This window comes from Leptonychotes weddellii, chromosome 14 (genome assembly GCF_054177405.1).
Source record: "Leptonychotes weddellii isolate Sample4059 chromosome 14, ASM5417740v2, whole genome shotgun sequence".
Classification (NCBI taxonomy): Eukaryota; Metazoa; Chordata; class Mammalia; order Carnivora; family Phocidae; genus Leptonychotes; species Leptonychotes weddellii.
In genome coordinates, this window is record NC_138382.1 from 41,381,703 (window position 1) to 41,391,485 (window position 9,783).

The following is a 9,783-nucleotide window of genomic DNA, read 5'->3' on the forward strand; positions in this document are numbered from 1 at the left end:
AAAAAAAAAAAGAAGTTGGTTCATCCATTTATTATTTTTTTTCAGGAAATATATTTTAAGGGGTGCCTACAGTGTTTCAGTTATTGTGACAGACATCGGGAATACTTCAATGTGAAGATATTGTTTCTGCTCAAAGGAGCTCATGATTAAATGGGGAGACAGACCCGAATATAGTGGGGAGATTGTGAAGGTTGCTGTGCACAGGGGTTATAAAGGGGCACATGGGGGCAGTGCAGGTGTGTCTGCCTGGGGAATTCAGACAAATATATATTTATAATCCATAGATTTATGGAGTATATAACATATGAGATGTCCTTGCAGCATAAAGAGGAGGACCACATCAAGTCAATAGAGGGAAAACAGGGGCGTTGCCAGCAGAAGGGTAAGCCTATGCAAAAGCATGGAAAGAGCTGCTGAGTTATAGATGTTTGTTATGACATGAGGGCAGCCTCCATTTAAACGATGGTCAGTTTCTGGTTATTGTTATTACCACTGGGAGGGTAGGCTTTTTGTTCCCTGAAAGCATAGTGCTCCTAACCCATGACAGTTTAAGTGAAATGAAATCCAGACAGCCATCAAGTGCCAAAAAATTGCCGTGGCTCCATGAGTGGTATAATGGGTCCTGTGTATGTTGCCCAGGTCCCCGAGCTCAGTGAGAGGCCCAATCACCTGGCCATAGGAAGAAATACATACATAGGTGGAGTCGTGTGAGTCCCAGAGTGAACAGCAGGCAATGGTTCACATCATGAACAAGCAGTGCAAAGCTGGGTCTTGCTCATGAGCGACACAGCAGGAGCGTAGTTGAGCAGACTGTGAAACTGTTAAGCGTCTGGGGTGTTGGCCTATGCCTTCCCAGCTTCTTAAAGGAAAAGGGGAAAATGAATTTTAGATTGAACCACACAAAATTACCAATATTTGATCTTTTTTGATCGATAAAAAGAGCAGTTTCATATGGTTTAATCTAATACTTGCTGAGTGCTTACCTGGGACCTGTCAGTTCTGGGTAAGACTCTAGATATACTATCTAACTTAAGACTTGCAAGCACCCCACAAGATAAATCTCCATTCTACAGAGAGGAAACCAAAGATCAAAGTCCTGGGTGACAAACCACAAGAGAGAAAGTTACCAAGTAAATAAATAGCTTCCTCTTTGGTTCCAAAACTGGAGAATTTTGCCAGCATCTTAATCTGTACACTGAGCAGTTCAAGTAGACAATAACCACTCTGAAATCAGGTAACAAAAAGGATATGGCTTACATCAAGAGAGTAGTGAGCCAGGACCTAAACCTCAAGTCTACAGGATTTGCTTCTTTATTATTCTCTCTGCTTCTGCTCTCTACCATCCATCTTTATTCTTATCTCCTGTCATCATCTTCTATTTCTTTTTTTGTTTGTTGTTTGAGAAAGATAGAGAGAGCATGCAAGCAGGATGGGAGGGGCAGAAGGAAAGAGAGAGAGAATCCCAAGAAGGTTCCATGCCCAGTGCAGACCCGACACGGAGCTCCATCTCATAACCCTGAGATCATGAGCTGAGCCGAAATCAAGGCCTGGCTGCTTAACCAACTGAGCCACCGAGGTGCCCCATATCACCTTCTATTTCATTTACCCCTCCTTCCCTCACTCCTTTCCAACCTCCGTCTCCCTTGTTGTGCAATCATGAAGAAATAGGTACAATAAAGGTTGGAATAGCACTAATGCAGCAATTAGTTACATTCTGTAGACTTACATTTACCACATGGAAAACCATTCAGGCTTTATTAAACGAAAAATAAAAATTTAAAATGAAGTTAGGGTAGTTGACAAACTGTCTATCTGGCTAGCTATTTTGCCACGGAAAATGGCTGAAATGGTAATTCTGACAGCCAGGTCTGAGAAGAAAGATGCTTCTGCTAATCTGATTGTTTTCTTTAGCTTTCTCCTGTTATTTTTATTAGTAATAAACCCAAAGCCTAATACCATTATTTTCAGATCATCTAATTTTACAGCCTTATTTCCAAAAGCAACATCTCCTCAGAAATATAGTTGGCTCCAAAGGCAGCATTTTCAATAACATCTTCCCATAGAATGTTCCTTATTTTAAAGAACTATGCTCCTTTGTTAAATAATATTTTAAGATGTCTTAATTATTTATCTTAACACCAAAAACAATAGTAATGACCAGTTTTTGTTTAGTGCCAAAAAGAATCGCTTCCAGTATTGAAAAAAAAATGACTGTATTTTCTCTCTTCCTCTCCTGTTCTTCCCCACCAGCGAAAATAACTTCCCTTCACGTCGTTCATTTGGATCCTTGGCCCTTTCTGAAAAGAAGAGGCTAGATATGGTTTATAAACCCAGTCAGCACAATGATTTCCTGAATAGAACCATTAGCCCTGCCCATTCAGGTGTCACTACTTTTTTTTAACAAGCTATCGATTTCCCCAAGAAAGTAGAGATAGAGATCAAAATGCATCTAAGAAAATGAAGAAAGCAGAAGGAAATAAACTGGAAAGAAAAGTGAACCTAGGACAGTATTAAAATTCTTAGAATAATAGACCCAGAAAGGACCATCAGAGGTCACAGCATGCTAAGATGTCTTTTATGCCAACAAATATTCCATAGTGGTCACTCCTACCATGTGTCTTGGTTCATATATTGTCGCTGTAAAGCCCTATTCTATCCTTGGCCTTAGCATAAACAATTCCTACTTTCCCTGACCCATCAATGATTAACAATATAACTTGGTGAATTTGGTGGCTTTTATTCACCAAGGAGAAAACCTTCCCTTTGTCCCTTTATGATGTAAACATAGAATGTGGGAGAATCTGATCAGTCTGTCCCAATGTCAACCCTCCACAAAGTGTCCCTCCATTGGCTTGCACTCATCTGACCATCCAGGGTTAGGCTGATGAATCAGGCTGCCAAGTTTTACCATGATCCCTTCCTTCATAGACGAGAACTCTCCCTCTTCAACAGCAGCACACAGAGGATTATTGTACAGATCCTCTGATCTTTAGTCCTGTCTACTATTCACACATCATCTTTGGGCTAATCCTGAAATCTTACTGCAACTCACTTCTTTGGTGAATGAAAGAAATAATATGTGGAGCCCATGGGGTGAGCTGCCATTCCTCACTAGGAAAGCTGCTCTCTTTTCTGAGCTAAAAAAGAATTTGATCATACTTTTGAAACATTAGCCTTTCATGGGCATTTCACACTAAACATCATAATATTTTAGTAATTTAAGATTCTCTACAACCTAAAACCCTATAAAATATAACATGGCTTTAAATTGAGATCCCCAGATTTTCTGAAATGTAACATTATTTCATTCATTATGCTTTAATGTTATATTTATATCATTATGATTTCACTGAGATCAATGTGCTATGTAAGAATAAATCACATATTCATTTATCTATTATCTATTTAATCTATACTTCATTTTGAGAAAAAGCACTTATGATGAATAACTAGCTAATGTAAATATGCATTCAGGCAAACATTACATCATGGAAAATGGTTTTGGATGTTTACTAAAAAGTCCTTGTATTCTTTGCATGTTAGCCTTTAAATAGGATTTGAAAGAGTTATCCCTATTTGTATGTCATAGCATCTGGAAAAATTCATCATGTAGTGTTCAAGTCACTATTAACTTCAACATAATACATATTAACCAGCTAGAAATTCCATGAAATATACTATACAAGATAATTCAAGGGAAATGCTTGAACATACAGCTGTATTCCTACCTTGGGGCTTTTTAATATCTTATAAATAACAAGTATGAATTACTTAAATCCCTCAACAGACATACTTTATAATGGTACACTTGTCATGCATTATCCTTCATGCAATTCTCATCATCACCTAATTAGGATGGTTTCCATTCATATCAATCATCTATTTTTATAATTAATTTATTGCATCAGAAAAATTTTCTTGTCCCATTACACTTATAATTCACAAGCTATTAGAAGAATTGATATGGAAGAGGGGAGTCCAAGTATATTTATTCCATCCAACACTGTTTTCAGAGACTCTAGAATTCTATGTTTTCCTTTAAATATTTCCAGTATGTGCTTGCTATAGGATTTCCTTCAAGGCTCAGGATGAGAATGCCTACTGAATACTAAGATTCAAACCTGGCTCAGGGTGCTTAAACTCCCTCCACCCACCACACCCCCAAAGACTCCCAGCAAACCTCCCAGAAGAACACCTAATTTCCTCAGAAATCTCTCAAGATCCTTTCCTATTCAAATCATTTAGCTTTGTCCTAGTGTGTCTAGTTACTGTTTTATACCATTGACCATCCATAATACTAATAATATAATAATAGCATATTCTACATGTCAGGAAATATAAGGTTTCTAAAAGTTTTATTTGTGATCATTTCACCTTGAGATATAAGTAAACAAAAACAAATGCCAGGTTTGTTCACTAATCCTAAGAATTACAAGAAAGCAAAAGTAACAATCTAATTAATAGACATTGAAAAAAAAGTTAGTTCTAGTTTGACAAAACTTTGCATTCCCAATAAAAATAGATCTCCATATCTAATGAATGGGTCTTAAGGGGAAAATTAATCGATTACACCACATTCAAGCTTCTGGTGTATCAACTTTGCTGACCAGCAAGGAATAGGTCTGTTGTCTAGTGACAGGAACAGAGGGAAAAAATGCTAGAAGACTAAATCTTCATCATAGGATGGCACTGTAGTGCTGAAATACTGTTTGTTTAGAAAATGTCTTCTGAGGTTACTTGGCATCTTGTCTTCCCTTGGAATAAATAGGTTTGGGAACTAGCAACAAGAGCTACCTACCATGCAATGTTCCACAGACTGTGCAGTGCCTAACTCTAGGGAGCACCATTCACATCATAACCTAGAGTTGTGCCTGACCTGCACAGTGGTACCCAGTGATACTGCTGGCACTCCCACAGCACAGGAAGGTCAATGACATCATCCCAGGGTGCCTGGGTGACTCAGTCAGTTAAGCATCTGCCTTCAGCTCAGGTGGTGATCTCGGGTCCTGGGATCGAGCCCCACACTGGGCTCCCTGCTCAGCGGGGAGTCTGATTCTCCCTCCCCCTTTGCCCCTTCCCCTGCTCATGCTCTCTCTTTTTCTCTCTCTCAAATAAAAATAAAATCTCTTTAAAAAAATGGCATCATCCCAATTGCAAGATTTATCTAACCTGAGAAAGAGCACTGTGACCAGAAAACATCCTATGCTGAGACCAAGAGAGGATGACAGGGGGTAAGATGAATGGTTGTATTCAACCCAGCAATAGGCTTTTGTTATTGTTTTTGTTGTTGTAAGTGTCCAGTTACTATGAAGTGTTTTCAGTGAATTAAGATCAAACATGTTCTCCTGCCCTTAATTTTAAAATTAATTTAGAGGCCAAATGGAAGTTATTTCCCGGTATTATTTCACTCAATTCTTTTTTTTAAGAAGGTGGTTTTATTACCTCTAATTTTACAAAGAAGAGAATTCTGTAAAGAGAGCTTAATGATTGTTTTCCAAATGGTGCCCAACTCCAGAGCTGGGATTTGAATCCAAGAACACCCAATTCCAAAGTGATTGTTTTTAAGTACTGCTCATTTCTTCTTTTTAACCAAATTTACACGGGTCTTGAACCCATGCCTGGAATGGAATTCAGAATGAACTTTTTGAAGTCACACGGTAAAGGGTGTGACTAATGGAAGTGTGTTTCAATTTCTCTAGCTTTCTCACCTTTAATTAAATGTTTTCCCAGAATCATCACATGAAACTTAATCAAAACAAAGTGCCAAAATAAGTTTTTGAGCTACTCTACATCATGTATTAGCATATTCTTTTATGGGGCCTGTGTTCTACTGGAACAGCATTTCAAATTAATTCAAAATATTTTTGCCCAAAATATTTATACATTTTGCTGTCTTTTTTTTAAAACCAAGGTTAATGTTATATTTGCTTTTAGTACTTAAAAAAATAACATCACACATAGGTGAATGTCAATTTAAATAAGAATTCCAAAGTTTGATTTCTTTTATGCTTGGCCAAATTATCCTGGAATTCCAGATCATATAGCATAGGTATAAGTTTGGAATAATGAAAGATTACAGCAGAGCATGCAAATGTATAAAAAGAAACACTGCCACTCTAATAACATTTTGATATAACCTAGCTTGCATACAGGAACATCTACACTGTCAAATGAGGCTCATGTTAACCAGAGATCTTACCAAATATAAACTGCAGTAATAAATTCAAGGATACAGGCAAATAAGAGGAAAAGACAAAGCAGACAGAGTTCTGGGGACATCAAGGGTGGCTCCCCAAGCCCTTTCTTTCTACACTGGCGCATGCTCTCTGGCACAGAACAATAGCTGAGTTCTACTAAGGTTTTGTGAGATTTCTCCTACAGCAGGGAGCATTTAAGATATAAAAAATTTCCATTTTATACCCAGAGAATTATATAGCGTAAGTGACATTCTCAAGGGAACCATGTCACATAGATTAGAGGCTTATTTACTGTAAGTAATTCTTTAACCATGAATATCCTGCTAAGGGCATTCTGCAGATAAGAAGCCTTCCTCATAGCAAATGGTATCCATTTATTTACCCAGAGGTCCAGTTGGTGAGATTAGACCAAATCACCTGCTCTTTCCTTTCTCTCTGGTAAAAAGAACGGATAAAGAGCAGGATAGCTGCTGTAACAGCTTCCTCCCACCTTATTTAGTAAGGTGCAAGTCTATTTTTTCCCCTCCTGTTTTTGCTGTCTTTCTCTTTATTTCCCAGGGTACATGCTATGCAGAAGTAGCCAGCCAAAGTGGTTCTGTCTACAAGTCACTTTGGAGCAGATTTCCTTTGTTTTTGTGAGAATTATGAGTGGTCTCTCTAATCATGAAACTATAATGCAATTATTAATATTCTGAGTAAAGATATAAGGAAACCATTATTTTAAGTCCTATTAAGGTGTTGGGACAAGTTAGCCAAGTTGCACCGATTACCTTAAAGAAGGGGAAAAGGTCCATCTTTTCTTTTGTAGTGAGAGTATCTCTGAAGAAACGAGAGCAAGTCTAAGGAAAGGAATCTTCAAGAAGGCACTCATCAAGAGAACAGTGAGGACATACATTTTTTTCCAAATGGTGCCCAACCATTGGTGCCCCAAAAGTGAGACTTTTCTTTTGACCAAAGCACACTAGCACCATGGGAGTGCTCTGGGAATAATGACCATGCACATGAAAATAAAAGGAAAAATGCATTTATAGAATCCCACTCTAAGGGAGGTAGGAGACAACAGTAGCTATAATAACAATGAAAGAGAGATCCTCTCTTGCTTTTCTGCTGGATATTGAACAGCAATGTTATTGTGCCCTGATAATTTCTGCAGGAAAAAGTAACAGCATCAAATTGCACAAATATTAAATTAAAAGCAGTGGCAGCAGCTGCAGAGTCTCTCTCTATAAGGCACTGGCAAAGGACTGTCCTTTGCACATGTCAGAGCAGAGTGATATGAGGATCCTTGAATTTCAGAAGATGCACCTGAGTCTCAGAACAAGGCAGAAGGGGCAACAAAGATTGCCTTTCAGCATGACCAGGCTGTGGAGAACCGGCAGTGGTGGCTGAGAGGACAAGACCTATAATTGCATCATGGGGCCAGCCACGCCTGCTGATGTTCCGGGCTGTATCTGCCGGATGCTTCAGGAGCAGCACCCCACCCTGATAGCATGGAATCAGCATTCAGGTGGCAATGGTTGAGTCTTTCAGTCTTCAGGGTGCAGGCTTGAGTTTGACAACAGCTGGACAAGCATTCAGTCCAGGCTGATTTGGGCAGGAAAGAAAAAAAAGGAAGGAAGGAAGAGAAAGAAAAAGAGACGGATGACAGAAAGGGGCAGATACTTTGGGAGGAAAAATTCTGGGACAGATAACAAGGTTTTCCTGTACTGACCAACGTGTGAATAAGAAACATAACCTTATCTTTTTGTCCAGATAGGGCTATCCCATACAGTTGTGCAGATTTTGCAAATGTGAATGCCCCTCCTCAAAACGTACAATACCAGGCCAATTCCAGATTGGCAAATCTGATCTTATCGATCTTATCTAGATGCAGAAAAAGAAAACATTGAGTATCCCATAATCACATCAACAGGGATTAATGTAACTTGATTCAGTGAAATTTACTATTTATCTATCCAAATCTGTACCTAAGCATAAGTTAACTAAGAAAAGAGGGAGTCCTGACTTCCAGCCAGATGACTTACCATGTTTAACTAAACAAGAGACTCGGTGAATTGTATAACATAACTGTATTTGTTCTGTTGTTATGAAGGGAAAGTTCCAAAGACCAGTCCAGTCTACCCAGACTTTGTTGTATTTGCACTGTGCTTGGTATCAGTCTGGGCAGTAAGGTCAATGTGGATATACTATTAGTTTATCAACTAAACCACATTAAAATCCATATTTATCTTAGCTATCAATCTTCATGTTCATTTTAAAACATTTTATTTGTTGTATTAGACATATTATGTCATTACCAAAATGTTCACTGTTCTGATTGATGAAGGGAAAACATGCTGATTCTGCTATGTACTCAACACTCCTACTCCAGCTAGTGACCACTGACTGAAAGGAGGCACTATGAGTGAGTGAATCCTACTGCATGAATCCTCTGCCATGTTTTCACATCTTCCTCTTTCCCTTCTCTCTAAATATGCAAAAGTCCCCATCAATATTCTCCACTATTAATAAACTTTAATCTATACAAATTAATATTAAAATAAAATGTGATAAGGTGTGCTGACAAGCAGAAACACATTAAAATCCTTCCCCATTCTTTTTTTTAAAGATATTTATTTATTTATTTATTTGAGAGAGAGAGTGAGTGAGAGAGCACAAGCAGGGGTAGGGGTAGAGGGAGAGGGAGAAGCAGGCTCTCCACTGAGCAGGGTGCCCGACACAGGGCACAATCTCAGGACCCTGGAATCATGACCTCAGCCTAAGGCAGACGCTTAACCTACTGAGCCACCCAGGAGCCCGCCTTCCCCAGTCTTTCTAAGGAAATAATCACCTTAAGTCTAAAAAATTTAAATGCTCAGCCTTCGGCCTCCAGACTTTATTTCACTGCCCTTGGTTAACTTTGGTTAACTAGGTAATTGTGAAAAAACAAGCCTCGCTGATGCCTAATATTTTTGCCACAGCCCCTCTGATCTGTGAAATTTTTGCCAACTGAAACATTAAAAAGAGAAATGCTGGCTCTATGGAGTTTGGTTATGGCAATGTTTTTAAACTAAATTCTCAAAATTTTCCCAATGCAAAGCACGTGGACATGCTAGATAAAATATAACAAATATCCTTCTAATTGCACAACTGAACTCGCTAGAAAGTAAAGATAGTCTCCAGAGGCCAGAATTCAAAAGAGACATAGCAGTAAGAACGGCAAGCTGATGTTAAAGCCATGGATGCCCTAGGGGAGCTTGTCATTCTCAGTAACCAAGAAGTTTAGGTTTTAATGGCTGTGCCCCAAACAGTAGAAATGACCTTGAGCCCAAGCAAGCTGATGTGTGAGAAAAGAGCTTGCTTCTAAAGGGCAGGAACTGAGCAGCTATGCCTTTCAGAGGTAGACCAGAAAATGTCCATGAGGAAAGGGGGTTGTTGACAAGAAAATGTGTCTATCTTAGCTGCAATCTGCTTAAAATATTCAAGTCTACCCCAAGAATTTGATACTTGAGAACTTCCCCAATGCAAGTTTGGCTTAAATATTTCTGGAAATCCCAACATTAAAAAGTAACATAGATTGGTCCTTGGTTGGCAGTATCTTTGGGGG